At 47.1% G+C, this 18,523-nt stretch overlaps 2 long non-coding RNA genes across 3 annotated transcripts in view; one reads left to right on the top strand and one right to left on the bottom strand.

The window, feature by feature from the left end:
• The window catches only part of LOC130682603 (uncharacterized), a 33,266-nt gene extending 20,273 nt beyond the window's left edge, over nucleotides 1-12,993 (top strand). The window contains exon 3 of one of the 2 annotated variants that reach the window (XR_008995867.1): nucleotides 12,614-12,993. This is a non-coding gene — a long non-coding RNA (uncharacterized LOC130682603). Of the gene's footprint in view, nucleotides 1-11,985; nucleotides 12,149-12,613 lie in introns of those variants that run through there. The other variant, XR_008995866.1, reaches the window with a different exon arrangement.
• Nucleotides 2,067-18,523, bottom strand: part of LOC130682602 (uncharacterized) — a 165,701-nt gene continuing 149,244 nt past the window's right edge. Inside the window, exon 3 of the long non-coding RNA XR_008995865.1 lies at nucleotides 2,067-6,991. This is a non-coding gene — a long non-coding RNA (uncharacterized LOC130682602). The remainder of the gene's footprint in view (nucleotides 6,992-18,523) is intronic.

The raw sequence follows: 18,523 nt of genomic DNA on the forward strand, positions 1-18,523 counted from the left end.
AGAGCTTGCAGAGGTATCCAAAGCCTCGAAATGGAGGGCAGGGAGATTCTACTTCTCATGGAAGGAGAAATATGGGTACACCACTCAGCACCTAGTTCCTTCACTGAAGAGCAGAATCCTCTTAGCAGGAGTCAACACCTAGTTTCCTATGCCAGAGGTGGGGAGGCAGGATTTGGGAGGCTGGAGCTATGGCCAGGGCACACCTGAGGTGGGGAAAGTAAGACCTCTGGCCCACATGGGTGAGGCCTGGAGCCAGTCTGCACCCGATGACCTGCTCCTCTGCTCTGTAAACTCTTAACCCTGATCTGGACAAGGTGATTCCCAGGGGCTAGGGCTTGCCTGCCCAGAAGTAGATTAAATAAATAAACCTGCTCTGCCCAGATTTTATCTCATCAGGATTTCAGAGCATAAGACAAATGGCCTCATGTCCAGCAAGGAGATGTAATTCATTCTTCTGGGTAAACCCACAGCCTGGGGTGTGTTGGGGAGAGGAGAAGCAGATGGCTTGGAGTATGTGAAACATGCAGACTTGGGGGCCCCCAGGCTCAATGCCAAGAATCACAGAATAACCTAACATACCCAGGTCCTGGTCAGGGATAGAAACAAAACCTAGCATCCTATAATTCAGGGAGTCCATTTCTGAGACTTATTCTAGGGGAATACCCAAGGATATGTAAAGATTTAGCTGCAGGATTTTTCTTTACTGTGTTATTTATAAGCCTGAAAAACTGGAAGCAACCTAAATGTCCAACAGGAGGGGATTGACTAAAAAAATTATGAACCATACAGAAATAAGATGCAATGCAGCCTTTAAAAGATGATGCTATAGAAGAACATTTGATAACACAGAAATAAATTTATAGCATAGTGAACAGAAAAATTAAAAGCTGATAAATACCTGTATATAAAATAATCTGAATATATTTTGATTATATTTAAATTGTTTGATTATATTTAAATTTAAACCCTGACCAGGGAAAATATGTTGATTAATTTAAATTGTTGGAAGAGGTATACCGAAACATTGACTAGTTGTAAGTTAAGGGGTAATTTTTAGATTCTTTCTTTTCCCTTGCCTTTTATTTTGTTTTTGCTTATCTGAATTTTTAACTTTTTCTAAGGATAGGAACTTATTTATACATCTAAGTCAAAAAATATAAAAGTTATTATTGTTGTTATCATTTTACAAGCCAAATCCTCCAAGAGGTAGTTCTGGGAGGAGAATTTCCAGGTAGAAGGGACAGTGGGACCTTAACTTTTTCCCCTGCTCACTCTCCCCTTTGGGTCACTTTTCTTCATTCCCACTACTTTCCCCTGGGATACCACTGTCCTTTTAATTCTCTGGGTCAACCATACCTAGAAACCCAGCCTGTGGCTTCTTTTATCTGAGCAAGCTAAGAAACCTGGGATGAAATACCCAGGTTATACCAGATATGGCTTTAATAAACCCTAAGGGAAAACAATAGGAACAGAAATAGGGCACCTATAAAGAACCCACCAGGCTTCCTTAGGCCAGGCTCCCTCCAAAGGCTGGCAGGTCCCACCCATCCTCTGCAGAGATCCCTGAGGCGACAGAGGCCTCACACCCAAAATCCTCTGTCCCATCTTAATCTGTAGTGTCTTCTTCCCAGGTCCACTTTCCACTTTGAAAGACCCATTCTTCCCCAGGCACCTGATCTTGAGAATGACTCCCCTCTCAGGTGGGACCCACTGTGATATATGGGGAGAGGCCACTAGTCCTCACCCAGCCTCCTGCTACAAATATCCCAGTGCACCACCTAGGCACCACCCACCCTCATTTCAGACGACTTACACCTCACAAGAAGCCTCCAGACTGGAACAGGAAATGCATTTGCTATCCCCAAGATTTTCTTAATATCACTTTGTCCACATTCTGCCCCAATGAAGGCATGATAGATAATCAGTGAATTATTTTCTCCCATTAAAAAAACAATAGTATTTAAAAATTATAATATGAATTATAATTAATTGTAATGCAAATATAGTTTTTATCATAAAAACTATTTAAAAACCTAGAAAAGACTAAAATAAAAATACCCCATAATCATCCCATGAAATAGAAGTAAACATTATTAGTATATATACACACATTTCAATAAAAATGAGATACAATATATGTATATACAGATACACACACATATCAAGCCCTCATTATATATATATATATATAAAATGATTTTTTCCTACATAAATTGCATCATAAGAATTTTCCTGTGTCATTAAAATAGTGTTTGAAAGTATATGTCTGCATAGTATCTTATAGCATGGCACACTATTAATCCAATCTCTTGTTAGACATTTAAGCTATTTCCACGTTGTTTGCTGTTATAACATCCTTGCACATACATCTTTGCATTCATCTCTTATGATTTCTTTAGGGTAAATTCCTGGGATTAGAATTATCAAATCAGGGGAGGCAAATGTCTGCAAAGTTCTTGGTGTCTCCAACTAATGCCTACTTGATAAATGGTATTAATTTGAACAGAAGTAGCAGGAAACCCCAGAGCAGTGCTTTACCACATTCACTGCATACTTTGAGACCCATAGATGGTTTTGGGGGTTCAGGTGCACCCTCTCCACCCAGCCTGTGTGCCTGGAGCCCTGCCAGAAGCTAAGGCCTGAAGTCCTTGGTGCTCCCAGGCTGGGCTCAGCCCCTGCTGCTCCCCACAGCCTCTCAGAAACACCCTGGAGCCCCGGGGAGCTGTGTGAGCCAAGCAGAGGGAGCTCAGGTTGGGGCAGGTGCTCTCCTGGGCTTGGTAGTCAGGTCCTGGGCTCAGGTGCACAACCTGAGCAGGTCCTACTCGAAGCCCCCAGAGCCTGGTGTGGGAGCACCCTCTGTGGAGGATTCCCTTCCAACCCATCCTTGGGGCCTCCAGGAGGGTAACCAGGGCAGAGATCATCTGACCCCTCTTCAGATGGGGAGTCCAAGGCCACAAGGCCCCGGCATGTGAGAGATAGGTTAGGACCAGGAGACACGGCTCTGGGCCTCTTTCCATTGCCCAGTGTTGCCAAACCACAGAGGGTGGGCCCTGTGGGAAAGTGGCCCAGTGCCACCTGAGGCAGAGGCCCTGTGAGGAGGCCAGGCTCACACCAGAGTCACTTTCAGTGGATCTTCATTGTGCACCTGCTGTGTACCAGGCACTGAGAAAACAGCGGGGCGTAGGGGAAATGGAGAGATGTTGGTCAAAGGGGACAAACTTTCAATTATAAGAGGAATAATTTCTGGAGATATAATACATTAGCATGGTGACTATAGTTACTAATATTAAATTATGCATTAGATCATAACTATTTTCACCCCCAAAAGGGTTGTTGTGTTAATTATGCTTGATTAACACATGTTAATTAGCTTGATTGTGATAATCATCTCACAATGTATACCTATATCAAACCATCACGTTGTTCACCTCACATTATACAATTTTTATTTATTCAATTATGCTTCAATAAAGCTGGATCAAAAAAAGAGAAAGGATAAAATTCATCCTACCTCACAGAGCTGTTGAGCAGAATAAAGAAGGTAATGTCAATGGAAGCTGGCAAACCTTATGAAAACAGTGCTGCATGAAACTCTCTGTACTGTAAGCTCGATTTTGCTGTGAACCTATAGCTGTGCTAAAAAATAAAGATCACTAATTAAAAACCAAACAAACCAAAATTTAAAAAATCAGGAATATGGCATGATGGACATGGAAGACTTCCTGGAGGAGGTGACTGGAGGAACAGACAAGTGAATCAGATTTCAACAGGCAGGGAAGGTGGGAATGTACTTCAGAAATACCAGTTTGCTGAGGAGGAAGCAGGGGAACCCTTTGGCAATTGGATATATCAAACACTGCCAAAAGGTCAAGAGACAGAAGTACTGATAAGGGCCCCTGGGTTGGCAAAACTTTGGTCCCTGGTGACCTTGGCTAGGACCAGTTCAGTGGGGTACACAGAGCAGGGATCACAGGCATATGACTTTCCTATTGCTGTGTAACAGATCACCACAAACTGAATGGCTTAAATAATACAAATTTATCCTCTGCAGGTACAAAGTTCAAATCAGTCTCACTGGGCTTAAGTCAAGGGTTTGGCTTCTCCTGGGGGCTGCAGGGGAGGATGGGTCTCCTGGCCTTTTGCCTTTTCCGGCATCTAGTGCCTGAGTTCCCTGGCTTGTGGCCCCTTCCTCCATCTGCAGGGAGCATCATTCCAACCTCTGCTCCGTCACTGCATGGCCCCCTCCAATCCTAGCTCTCCCGCACCCTCTTGTAAGGGTACTTGGATCACACTGGGCCCACCGGATAATCCCCATCTCAAGACTTAATTTAATCACATCCACAAAGTTCTTATGCCATATAAGAATATTCACAGGTTCTGTGGATTACCTGAACATATCTGGGGCCATTACTTAGCCTTTGGCAGAAAGTATCCCTCTCTGGGTCTCACCTGTAGCTTCAGGTGATCAGTCTCCGCAGACTTCTTCCAGCCCTGATGCTCATGCTGAGTGTCTGCCTGACTGGACCTCTAGTGAAATGGGCCTGGCCTCTCCCCTCTCTATTCACTGCTGAGTCTCTGGGACCCATATTACCGCCTCTTCTTTGTCAGAAGGGAGGCCCTGACTACCCTGCAGCCAGAAGTCTGGTGCCCCAATCTGGGGCCCTCATCCCTCAGCCTATGCCTGAGGGGCATCCGCAACCTGTGAAGAATTCACTCCAGCCCCAACTCACAAAGGATTATGCCTTCCTCCAAGGCAGGGCCCTCAGCTGCCCATCTGATGTGGCCTAAGAATCCTGGGCCCTACTCCAGGATGTTGAGTGGTATCCAGGATGTCTGAATGGAGAGGCAGGGGTGTGGGAACTCATTCCCAGCAGTGGTCCTCCTCGGCTCAGCCTCGGCCATCCAGTCACAGCCCCGCCTTAACAGTCCCTCACCCAGGAGAGTCCGAGAGGGGCAAAGCTGACCCGGCCGGGGCGGTGTCGTGGGACCCGACTGATCAGGCTGGTGTCTTCAGAGGCCTCCGGAGTGAAGGGCCTCTTTGAGCCCGACCTTCCTTCCTTCCTTCCTTCCTTCCTTTCCTTCCCTTTCCTTTCTTCCTTCTCTTTCTTCCTGTACAATGCCGTCCCCAGTCCTGATATAGAGCACAGGATACAGCGCTGGAAAGGGTCAGTCTCCTGGCCTGTGAGAAGCTAGCAGGGAGATAGCCATGCAGACATCCTCTCCCAAGCAGTGTGCTGGGCACTGTTCACTGCCCTTCCCTGTGGTGTTGGGAGAGGCTCATTGTAATTAAAGGAGGAACTGATTTTGTTCTTGCAGACAAGAGAAGGCTCTTGCCATGGAGGGGCTTAGAGTGGGAAAGGGACAGTGTCTAGTGAGGTTGTGCTGGGCTCTACTGAGCCTGTTTTTGAAGAGCTGATGGACCCCCACAGGTCGCCCACCAGTCCATCTGCCTCTTTACATAGAAAGTATACCCAGGCCCCCTTTACAGTTTGGGGTGTTGGTACTGGAACCAGATGCCCTTTCACTGAGCTGTCCTGTCTTGATGGTGGCCATCCTGACCATCTCTGCATCCACACGTGCTTGATGAACTGATGTGAGGGGAGCGAGCACAGGGGAACTGAGCCCACCAGAGACAAGTGTCCAGAAAACGCATGGTGTTGAAACCACAACTGGGTCACGTAGTGGCCTAACTCCCAAGGTGCTGCCAGGTTTCACATTATCCCTTCCACAGCAGAATGTTAAGAGAAAGAGCTGGACCTGAGTTCTGGCTCTGCCTCTTACTACCCGTGTGACCTCTCTGAGCTCCCATTTCCTCATCAGCAAAATGAGAATAAGAACTGGACATACCTCATGGGTTTGTCTGACAATGTATGAGAAGACTTCAGTTCTCCGGCATGCACACAGAGATCCCTACGGGTGGCGACTCGAAGCCTTATTCTCTGTCACTGGAGCCCCCACCATTCTCCCTCCTATGGGCTCTCATTCTATGGGCTCACTCCTGGAGTTGGGAGAGAGTCTGATTGAATTGATTCACATTTATTCTAGCTCGAGCCTTACCCAAAAAGTTGCTGATTCTTAGGTCTGGTGTGGGTTCCCAAACTTATTATTTTCATTAATTTTTATTTTTAAATCAATATTCTGGGTGATCCTGATGTTCTGCCAGGTTTGGGAGCCCCTGGTATAAGTGACAATAGGATTTTATTTTAATAAAAGCCAACCTGTACCCTTGCCAGTCAGGGTTAGCTCAGAGGGACTTTCACATGACCTCTGGAAAGAAGCAAGTAGGATCTCTCACTTTCCATAGGGAGGGTGGCATTTCTCCAGAGCAGCTCCACTAGATGGGGTGACGGCAGTGCCAGCTGTGTCCCCTCTTGCAGCTGTTTCAGTGCCCTGGCCCCATGGAAATCACTGTGAAATTCGTTCTCCACATCTTCCAGAGCTGGGCCAGGTGGCTGCTTGCTGGAGGGGCTGATCCCACCAGACAAGAGGAAACATACTCCACTCCGCCCACAACTCCCCCAAATCCTGCCTTCCTGCGCCAGCAAGTGCCTTTTGACCCAAATCAAGTCATGCCCTCTCACAGGAGACTTTCTTTTCTCGGTGGCAGGTGGCACCCACTCTTCATTTCTGCAGTTCACTGGGGCTGTTTGGCTTTGGAAGGTGGTTGTGTCCGGATTCCATTCAGCCCAGGGACACACCGAGGCTGGGACAGAGCTAGTTGCCCTGGGAACACGTGGCGAGAGGAGTTGAGGATTGGGACCAGTGGCCCCTGCAGGTCTCACGTGAATGCCAGCGGGTGGGGGCCTTTCCTGCACCAGGGAGCTCAGCCTTTTTATTAGCTGCGGGGAGGTGCAGGAGTGAGGTCTGGCTGAGGAAGAAGGGAAAAGCCCAGAATGAGAGCACTGTCCTCCGCCAAGGACACAGGACTGTTGACGTGGGAGATGGGCGCAGCCTCTGGATGGAGTCCATGACAAGGAGGAAATGGTTTTCACTGAAAAACAAAGTTGAAAAACAGTTTACTGAAGGGAAGAGAAAGAGGAAAAGGGAAAAAAAAAACCCTCAAACTGTCTGATCATCAAAATCACCCGGGTAGTTGGTTAAAAATACAGATTCCAAAACTGGTTCCAAGTCAATAAAATATTCCTGGTAGCTCTGGGTTTCTTTTCCTCATGGTTTAAAAATGTAGCTCCCTTGTCAATTATATCTCAATAAAGCTGGGGGGGAAATTAAGCTACATGTAAAAGCAGGAGAAGGATTAAAATCTGTGTACAACAAGAAAAATTTTCATAAGGGGTTGAACAAAAGTGGAGGTTGAGGAATGAATTAACTCTTTACCTAAGTTGGACATCAATATTGAACTTGAAAATTTAATAATAGAATGAAAAAAATTACAACCACTCTTTTAAAAATGTAGATTTCAACTCAGCATAGCTTGGAAGACCCCTGGGTGGGTAGGTGTTAGGGTTGAGGAGAAGCAATACCTTATGGAGTCAACAACATGAATTACGTTCCCAATTTTCCAGTTGGGTTTGGGGAACAAGGGAGGGTAGGAGATGTACAACAGGATTGGGAAAAAAAAATCTTAACGTCACTTCTGCCCAGCCAGGCTGGGTCTTCCTGCAGATGCACCTCTCCTATCCCTCCTTCCTTACTCAAAGCTCCTGAGTGAATTGTCTCCACTCACCCTCTCCGTTTCCTCCTCTCCTCCCTTCCACCATCAGCCCCTTGCCACCTGATTTGTAGAAGGCTGAATAACTCCTTCCACCCCACGAAGTCCACGTCCTAATCCCTGGACTCTGTCAATGTCATCTCATATAGGACTTTGCATGTGTAATTAAATTAAGGATCTTGAGTTGGGGAGGTTTTCTGGGGTTATTTGGCTGGGCCTAATGTAATCACAGGGCTCCTTTCGGAGTGAGGTCGGAGATTAAAGAGAAGGCCATGTGGTGATGGAGCTGGGATCGGAGTGATGCCCTCTGAAGACCGAAGAAGGGGCCACAAGCCAGGAACACAGGCACTGCTAGGAGCTGGCAGAGGCAAGGAGACGGGTTCTCGCCTGGAGCCTGCAGGAGGAGCCAGCCCTGCCAACCACTTTAGTCCAGTGAGACTGATTTTGGACTTCTGACCTCCAGAATTGTCTGAATGCAGCTGGCCTTGAGGTGCCGGTGAGGCTCCATGGGGACCCAAATGCCAAGGTTGGTGAGATTCTGGGCCTCTGAGAGATGTGTGTGCATGTGTATTAGAGAGAAGGAAAAATATGCCTTCTTCGTGCATCAGGGGATTTCCTCCAAAGGCATGCCAACATTTTTCTCTTCAGGAAAAAAAATAATTCAGTCCCTATCAAAAAGTCACAGTTGCACATGCACAGACTCTTGGTACTAGCCAGAAGCAAACTACCCCACCTACTCCAGGCGTCTAATGTTCATGGGGCAGGGATCGAAGCTGAGGGGGGCCAGGGATGGTGCAGAGGTCTGCACATCTCCATTCCTGAGAATGCTGAGTCCCCAGCATGCTCCTGTCACTTATTTTTCTCTTCTTTCCAAGCCCAAGCACAGATACCTGTGCACAAATCATATGGGCACCCGCACACACACAAAGATGCACAGGCCACAAGAAGTGCCAGTGTGTGCAAAGAAGAAACGGGCAAACACACATACTCTGATACCACCCAAGACACTTGCAAATAGGCAGTCATGCATATGCACCAGCAGTCATCCACAAGGCCACACACCCAGGTATGCCCACTTTACATGCTTGCATACACTCACACGGGTGCACACAAATACAGATCACCCATGCATATGGACACCTGGACACGTGTGGGCAGAGCAAAATGCCCAGTGCTTCCTGCACCTTCCTTCAGGGAGGGGGTGCTGAGCTGCCCTCCACAGCCGAACCCTCCTGAGCTCTGCTTTGGAGCCCTCTACTGGAGAGGCCAGGAACAGGCTGCCAGACCCTCCTTGGTCCTGGAGCTGAGCTGGCAGGCCTGGGGATTTGGAAGAAAGGGAGAGGAAGAGAGAAGGGGAACCAACCACGGCCAGCTCCCAGGTGCTCAGCCTCCTGACCCCACCTGGACCAAATGACTTTCTGCAGCCTCCAATCTAGGGCTGATGGAAAGATTTCTCAGGCAGAGATCTTCCTTAGGCACCAGCCTCTTTTTGCCAGAACCCAGGAGGAAGGGGGTCCTGGCCTGGCTGCATCAAACGCCTCCTTCTCTCCAGGACAATTGTCTTCACTCTCCCACACTCTGGGAGCTCACTGTAGCAATACCTCACCTCCCTCACCGCACCCTGGCTATCTTGCTGAGCTGCTGGGCACCCAGCTTCCTTGCTACCCACCAGTTCTCTACTAGGTTGTTACTAGCCCCTGATCAAATAGGACCTCATGGGGCCCTTCCTCCTGTATCCCCTCATAGGGTCCATTTCTTTCCATTAGCTCCTGGAGGAGGGAGAGGAAGTGAAGGTGACTGGGCTTCAGAATAAGATGGCTGAACCTGAATTCAGATCTAGCTCAAAGGTGGGATTTATTCACAGCCATGGGCCTCTTGGGCAGCTAACCTAACTGCCCTCAGCCTCAGTTTCACCAAGTAGAATGGAGATCATGCTACTGATATGACAGGGTAATGGCATTCGCAGTGTCTGGCACTAGAGCTGGTTTAAGGGGTGAGCCAGCCAGGCAGCTGGCTAGAGTGCCATCTTTACAAAGCACTCAAACATCACTAGAAATATAATGAGACGACAAAAACCATGTCTGAACTCCTCTAAGGGACAGTTGGATATTCTGCTTTAATGAACTATTTGCAATGGGGTGGTGTGGGGGCCCCAAAAAAGCAGGCTAGAATAACAATAGTGAATCTCTAAACTATTTCCTAATGAGGATGGGCAGGGTCTCTATAGACGTTTTGTTTGTCTAATTGCATGTGGCCTGCAAGTTTGGGGTCAGAGCTGAACCACTCACAGGAGATGGAGTATTACCAAGAGGTATCCTCTTCTCTGTCTCCTCCATTCCTCCCAGCAGAGATCAGTTCTGTTACACTGAAGTTAAACTAATAATAACACAATGTCAGTTTGATGGGACATAAAATTGTTAGCCTGCTTGAGGAGCCCATATGCTTCCCCACTGGGCCCTTCCCGACTTACAGAAGGTGCTTAACGCTAGTTGGGTCTGCGTCTCCAGTCCTTGGCCCTCAGACTTCCCTCCTGCCCCCTCCACTCTGCTTGGCCCTTCTCACCTCCTCTCTACCTGGGCTCTGTGTCCACGGCTTCACTTAATTCTTCACTCCACACAACTCCCACCCCCAACCTCAGCCCACTGGCCCAGCCCATTCTAGAAGTCTCAAGGCTTTTAGCAGGGGTCAAGATTTCCATTTCTTGGGAAATCAGATAGTTCTCATATATTAGCCTGCTTAAAGCAACAGCAAGCAGCCACCATCTTGTCCTGGGAAGTACCTCATCTTAAATGGCTACAATCAGGTGGTCCCCGTTCACCAATGAATTATATTTCAAAACTTTGTTTCTGTGAAGTTGATTGGAATTCCAGACAATGAGCCAATAGAAAATTGAAGGCTGCAGTATGAATGGGGCTCCGTTTTCCAAGTTGAGCTATAAATGTCCATTTAACCCATTACAAAGCTTGGCTGCCACACACCTACATGGGGAAAAAGGAGAACCTTATTGTCGCAGGACCTGTGGGTAGAAATGAAAAAATTATAATACTGATCTAGAAAAGGTTCTTTACTCTCTCTTGAAAGCTGGAGCTCGAGGGAAAGCAGGTTTCTTAACAGGAATATTGAGGAGATAGGTGGGCCATTCTGAGGAAACTTCGGGGTGCTTTTCAAGGGCTTTAGAGGCTGAAAGCCTTTGTTCTCCATCATTCTAATTAATCTCTCTGGCATTCAGTTTGTCTCTTTTCTGAGACAGGGGCAGGCCTGGCTCCATCCTGGCACTCAGTCAGTCAGCCAAGATTGTTTGGGAAAACAGAATAAACTGTGGGGAAAGGGACTCCTGAGGTGACCGGGGTAGAGTTGTTAGAAGGGAGATGGAGGAAGCCTAGTCAGGGATGCATAACCGGATTTTAAAGATGGCCTGAGGAAGAATGAGTGGAACTGAATCGATTGTAGTAAAAAACAAAGAATAAAAACAGAACAAAAAGGGAGATTATAATGCACACGTGATCCCATCCCACTAAAACCCCAGAAGAAATAAAAAGAGATGGAGGAGAAAAGATGTTAGGAGCCAGACGGGTCCAAGGCTGGCCACCAGGTGACACCACAGGCCCAGGACAGCTTGGTTGCTGTCTGTGGTGGGTAGAGGAGACTCTGGGGACCCCAGGAAAGTGAAGCCCTAAATTCAGAAGTATAGGACATTCTCAGATTCAGTCTCATTGGGACGGAGTTGGAGAGACTGTGCTCATGCGATTCCTTTCCTTCCCCCCCCACCAACACCCTGTCTCCCCTGAGGGGTTTATGTTGGTGTACAGACAGGTGGGGATGAGATGGTGCCCAGAGGGAGGGGTCCAGGGGGAGCAGGTGAGTGAAGAGAATAGGAAGAGGGGACCCAGGAGGGCCTTGGACAGAACAGTGATAGCAGGAGGGACAGAAAACAATGAACCTTTATTGAGAGTCCGCCCCCACTCACAGGTCCTGACACAGGGAGGCCCAGAGGGGACTAAAGCAGCCCCACCTACAGGGCTTCCCACGGATGCAGGTGATTCAGAGTTTAGGTTGGGCTGATAACAGCTCTGGACCAGCTGAGAATGGGCCCTTTGTGAGAGTTACCCCTCCTCAGGCCCCCTCCTCACAGCTGGGCCTGCTAGAGCAGGCCACAAGGAGGGCTGCCTTGCCTACAAGGACTGACTGGAAAAATGCAAAGAGACCTAGCAGCCTCCACAGTGAGATGCTGTGTGGAAATTTTAAGATGCCTCAGGGAAAATGTGCAGGAGAGAGAGAGATACAGCTTGGCTGGAGCCCACATGTTTTTCTTCTAGGTTTTCGATCTCAGCTGTGTCTCCCTCCACCTCCCACCCCTGCTTCCCCCAAGGAGAGAAAACATCACTTTGAGTACTGTGTAGGTCAGGACTCTGGATTGCAAGTGTGCAAAACTCAACCTGAATCAGCTGAGGAAAAAGCGGTACTTGACTGACTAGCTCAGTCAGGGCCATGATGAAGCAGGTCCCAGGGAGGCCTGGAATGAAGCCTACTCACCCTGCTGGGGCTCTCTTCTCTCTGCATTTCTCAGAGGTTGGTGGCACCCTTACTTCTGCAGACAGGCTTTGCCCCACTTTGGCATAGTCAGCCCAGGGTTCCAGTCTCAGAGCTTCATGACCAGAAAGGAAACTGCACCATGTGCTACCAGATTTGGTCAGGAAAAGCTCCTGAGTAACAACTCTGATCGGTACTACTTAAATCATGTGCCCAGTTCTGGGCCAATTACTGTGGCCAGGGGGATGGATTACTGTGATTTTCCCAGACAGAGTCACTTGCCCAACACTGTGGCCAGGGGAAATGAGGTACGGGGCAGACAAATATAAGAACCTCCTTGCTGTGCACTTGGGGTTTCATGTGACAGAACTGCTAGCTGGCCCCCAGTAACAATTTTCCTTTTTTTTCCAATAGAACAAAAAGGGTTTATTGGTTACATGGCTGCCTGGAACAAAAACTACCTTTCCCAGGCTCCCTTGCAGCTAAGGCTAGACATGTGTCCAAGAGTTCTGGCCAGTGTGATGCAAGCAAAAGCAAGGAGTGCAACTTCCGGATGACATCCTTAAAAGGAGGGAAGCAGTCCTCTTGACCATCTTTTCCCCAGCTGGAGCAATCTGGAAGCCTATGTGATGCCGAACCACCTTGGATCCTGTGAGTGGGAACAGGACCATAGGGATGGCACAGGACCAGGTTAGTTAGGAGAAACTTGATTCTCTGATGCCATTTTGCCCCCAAATTGTTCATGCCTAGACTGTTACATGAGAGGAAATAAATATCTATCATGTTTGAGCCACTCTTATTCTGGGTTTCTGTTGCACCAGCCAAGTTTATATTCTAATACATCTTGTGACCTTTCCTTGGTACCCACTGCTGTGGGCTGAAAACTGTCTCTCTTATGTCCAGGTCCAAATTTGTCCCATGATCATGCATACCTCCATTCCAAACCCAGAAAGGTCCTGTCTGAGATCAGCCTACCCTTTGCTGAGAATGTGACAAGATGCACGGCGGAGCCAGATCTGCTCTCCCCAGACTGAAAAGTTATTTTCATTTCACCCTTCATCCTGACACTATGTGACTGGGCATGTTCCATGGTGATTTGCTTGTGGGTTAGACTCCGCACTGGCTCAGGGGCTCCTGAGTACAGGAGCCACAGAGAAATAGAAAGCCGTTGCCTCTGCCTGCCCTGAGGATGTGAGCTGTGCCCCTCCCATTAGGGCAAGGCGAGCCCAGCAGACAGCCCATCCCCGCACCCAGCAGGGAAGGGGGTGTGGGCACAGAGCTGCTGAGAGCTGAGCAGTGGAGGACTCAGGAGAAGCTGGCAACTTCTCCTCCTGCCACGTGGGAGTGTTCTGTCCCTGGGCTCCTACTCAGATCTTCTATGGCCCGTGGTCCCGAGGGGAAGAGGCAGCGGCAGGGTCATGTTTGAGGTCAGTGTAGGAGATGAGGTATAGAAAATCAAACCATTTTGTGCCTAACAGTCCCCCACTCTCAGTCCCAGATTTTCTAATTGAAGGATAGTTATGTTAAGCCTGGTTGGGAAATCCAAGGAACACTGCCTTGGAGCACAAAACACAGGCGCGGGCTGGGCTGGGCTCTCCCTTTCTTTCTGTACTGATTTTGTTTAAGAACAATGGAGTCAGGCCCGCCTCTTTCGTAGAGCCTTGGAAGGACTTCCCTAAAGCCCTCGGCTCCCAAGCAGCTGGCGTCACCTCTTCGTCCTTTCCTCCAAAACGCCCTAAAAGCCAAGATGATGTCTCCTCCCTCAGAGCAGTGTCGAGAACCTCCCACAGAGCAAGCTGGACTAGCCCAGGGCCATGGGAGCCGGCAGGCCCCACCTGAACCAGCTGGAAGATGACCTTAGGTCTGTAGGCTGCATCCCTGGATCTCCTCTGAGGCAAGACCTCTGGCCCCACCTCTAACCAAGGCAATTCTCCACACTGGTTTCCCCTGATACCAGCACTGGACCCAAGGGAAGAGTATTGACCTGTTCCCCCTCCCATGAGATACATCAAGCCTGAGGAACAAACAGGGCTGGTGGCACAGGGGCATGGCTGCAACATGCTGAACGATGCCCCTTCCACATACATGCCACTGCAAGGAGCATGCAGCCGCTCCCAGCGTGTGAGGGGTAACCACGGCTGGGCATCCACGGGATCCAGGGCCACCTCCCGTTCCACCAGAGCCCAGCCCACCTTCCTGCCTCAGCTAGCCGAGTCCTGACGTGCCTGCTTGCCTCACCCCCATGCTCTGCCCCTCATCTCTTGCACAATGTGCCCTGGAGTTTTGCACCACAGTCGGCACACTCTCCTATATCTTCAGCCTCCTCTGGAATGCTTCCTCCTCCTGGCCCTGAGCCACCACCTCCCTGCAGCCCTCTCAAGCGGAGGCTGTTTAGTCTTACAATCTCTGCACCTCAAGGCTAAAAGGTGGAATTTGGCCTTATTATTCCTCATCGTCATTTCCAGCCCACCACTCCCATCCTCCTGCAAAGCCCTGCACCGCTGACCAGTACCATCCTCCTTCCTTGTCCCTGTCAACTCACAGCCTCCCAGGTATGTCCCTTCCGCAGTGAAGACCCAGCTCCAGCCTCATCATCTTTGCTCTACTCCACCTTCTGCCACTATCCTGGACAAACAGAAAGACCGAAATCCATTCCCTCACCTCTCACTCCTTTCACCTTCATCAGTCCTGGCCTTCGCTGTCCTTGGTAATATTTACCCCTGAGAACTTCATGGTCGCCAAAAGCCTCCCCACTTCTGAAACCAGAAATTCTCACCTCCCACTATCCGTCCACCCCCTCCAAGCCTTTCTGCTTCTGGCCTGGTGCCCCTGCAGGCCTGAAAGAGCTCTCCAGTCCACTGATCCCTTCACTTTCTCTCCACCCATCAGCCCCCTCCTGTCTTCCCTTTGCTCCTTTCCCAGCTAGATGCCCTGGCTTGTGGATGAGTAAACTGGTATAGTCACACAGCAGAATGTCAGACTCAGGTTAAACAAAGGAGCCACGGCAATATAAAATAATATGGATAAATTGCAGCAATAGACAATAAAGGGGAAGATGTAAGTCCCCAAAGATTATATAGAGAATGATACCTTTCAATGAGGTTTAAAACAATTAATATAAAATATATGTATATAATTTTTGGAAATATACACGGATGTGTACACAGGATTCAGGATGATAGTTATTGTGAGGGGGGGAAGGAAGGGGATGAGCTGGGGAGCAGGAACCATATGATAGGATGTGGGTCATTGTCAAGGCTTTTGTCTGGGTGGTGATTTTCCAGATGCCTATTACATCATGACAAATAACTAATTCACTAAAACTAAACCACACATGGATCAATGATGAGTGGGCCAGGGAACTGGTGCTGTGTGGAAGAGTCCGAAGATTCCGTGGGCTGTCATGGCATTACTCCCTTGCAAGTGTATTGAATCCCTGAATCCACAAGTCTCCCTGCATCTGCACCCATCCCAAAGGAAGAAGCATCCCAGCTTCTTCAGTGAAAGGAAAAGTCCATCCCTTGTTCCCTGGGTCCCATCCTTCGCCATCTCCTCAAGGAGGTTGCTTTTTTGTTAGTTCCATGCTCTCTGTGCTAATCGATCTCTCCCTCTCTAGCAGGCCATTTCTGCAAGCATAAACATGCTCTAGTCTCTCCCATCTTAAAAACAGACAAATGTCCTATATTAGTTAGGATAAAAATTAGGCTGTTATAACTAAATCCCCAAAGACTGTATCGAACAAGTAGAAACTTAGCTCTTGTATGGGAAGTCTAGAAAGGCAATAGAGGGGCGATATGGTGGCTTCTTCTCTCTATGGCCTTGCCATCCTTTACTCAGTTTCCCTCCAAAATAGATGCTCTAGGCCTTGCCAGCACTTTAACCACCATCAGAAGGAAGGGGAAAAAGGGAGAAGATACGCCTGTTTCCTCTGAAGGACATGGCCTACAAGTTGCATACATAGTGTCCACTTACAAACACATACCCAGTTGCAAGGGAAGATAGGAAATACGCTCTTTCGCTGGGCAGCAGTGTGTCCACTTAAACATTTGAGCACTACTGAAGAAGAGGAGAATGGCTACTGAGGAAGAGCTGCAGTCTCTGCCACCGTTGGCACCTTTGGCCACCCACACGTGAACCAGCCAAGCCCCTTCCCAAGCTCCAAACCCACAAGGTGTCATCCATTACTGCAACCAGCTCAAAGTCCAGGCCCTCTTGGTGATTGTAAGATCCTTAAAAGAAGTTTAGATATTGGTCCAGTGGTGTATAAACTAAAAAACAAGTTATCTGTTTGCCCCTCTCCAACACATGCACATATTCAATAAGAGGTAGGAACAGGAGAACCACAGCCAAAGCTGCTGTTTGGAAAGGGAAAAATAGAAAACACAGAGCAGGAACACAGTGATTAGCAGACCCCACTGGGCAAGGATTCCAAAGGTTTCTTGCCTCCCAGAGGAGCACGTTCCTTGATACTGATTACCTGAAAACATCTTTATCTATTCTCTGTGGCTCTGCCTTCTGGGAGGTCCTTCCTTGTCTGTGGTCTTCCAGGGCCACATCGGAAGAGACCTTTGGAGAACATGCCCTTCTGGGGTAGTGACAGTACAGCTTTCAAAGCCTGTTCCCTGCTGGCGCAGGTTTTGGAGCTCACAGTTTGCTTTAGGAGTTGAGCAGTCCTAGGGTTGCACAGGCCAGGCTTGGGGCTTCTGTCGACTAATTTCCCTCAAAATCTCATTGTAGCAGTACAAAAATTAAATTAAAAAATAATCCCATTTACAAACATACATAAAAGTACAAAATAAGAATATTAAAAGAAATGTCAAGCTTATACTTTGAAAACTGAGAAACATTGTTAAAAGAAATTAAGGAAGACCTAAATAAATGAAAAGTCATCCTATGTTCTTGGATTGGAAGAATTAATATTGTTTAGATGGCAATACTCCGTCAAATGATCTACGGCTTCAGTGTAATCCCTATTAAAGCCCTAGTTGTCTTTTTTGTAGCAACTGAAACCTTGATCTTAAAAGTCTTGTAGAGTTGCAAAGACCCTATAGTAGCCAAGACAATCTTGAAAAAGAAGAACAAAGTTGGAAGACTCACAGTACCCTATTTCAAAATTTACTGCAAAACTATAATTATCAAGACAGTCTGGTGTATATATATATATATATATACTGTCTATAAAGATAGACATATAGCTCAATGGAATAGAACTGAGAGTCTAGATACAAACACACATGGGAAAATAATGGTATTTTCAATAAATGGAACAGGAACAACCAGATATTCATATTCAAAAGAATGTAGTTGCATCTCTACCTCATACAATATATAAAAATTAACTCAAAGTGGATCATAGACCTAAATGTAAGAGACAAAACTGTAAAAGTTCATGATCTGGATAGCAAAAAAAAAAAAAAAAGAAAAAAGAGCAAATGGATGTAACAGAGTTCATTAAAATGAAAAACCTTTGTGTTTCAAAGAAAGTGAAAAGACAACCCACTGAATGGGAAAAATTGTTGGCAAATTCTGTATGTGATAAAATATTTGAATTCAGAGTATATAAAAAACACATAATTCAACAGCAAAAAGATAAACAATCTAATTTAAAAATGGACAAAGGATTTGAATAGATATTTTTTAAAGAAGATATATAAATGTCCAATAAACACATGAAAAACTAACATAAACACATCATTAGCTAACAGGAAAATTCAAATAAAAACTGCAGTGAGATACTGCTCCACAACCACTAAGATGACTATAGTAAAAAAGGCAGATAATAGCAAATGTTGGAGAGAACGTGGAAAAACTGGAACCCTCATACATTACTGGTGGGAATGTAAAACGGTGCAGCCACTTTGGAAAACCATCTGACAGTTCTGCAAAAGGTTAAAACACTGGATTACCCCTAGGTAACCGAAAACATATGCCCACCTAAAAATTTGTACATGGAAATGTTCATAAAAGATTATTTATAATAGCCGAAAAGTGGAAACAATCTGAAAGTCTCTCGGCTGATGAATGAATAAACAAAATGTGATATAGTCATACAATGGAATGTTATTTAGCCATAAAAATGAATGAAATGCTGGTTCATGCTACTACGTGGATGAACCTGGAAAACATTATGCCAAGTAAAAGAAGCCAGACACAAAAGAACACAGCTTGTATAATTTCCATTTATATGAAATATACAGAACAGGTAAATCTATGAAGACAGAAAGTAGATTAGTTATTGCCAAAGGGTGGTGGGGAAGGAAGAATGGAGATTTAATGCCAATGGATATTGGGTTTCTTTTGGGGGTAATGGAAGTGTTCTAGAAT

Source organism: Manis pentadactyla, chromosome 2 (assembly GCF_030020395.1).
Source record: "Manis pentadactyla isolate mManPen7 chromosome 2, mManPen7.hap1, whole genome shotgun sequence".
Lineage (NCBI taxonomy): Eukaryota > Metazoa > Chordata > Mammalia > Pholidota > Manidae > Manis > Manis pentadactyla.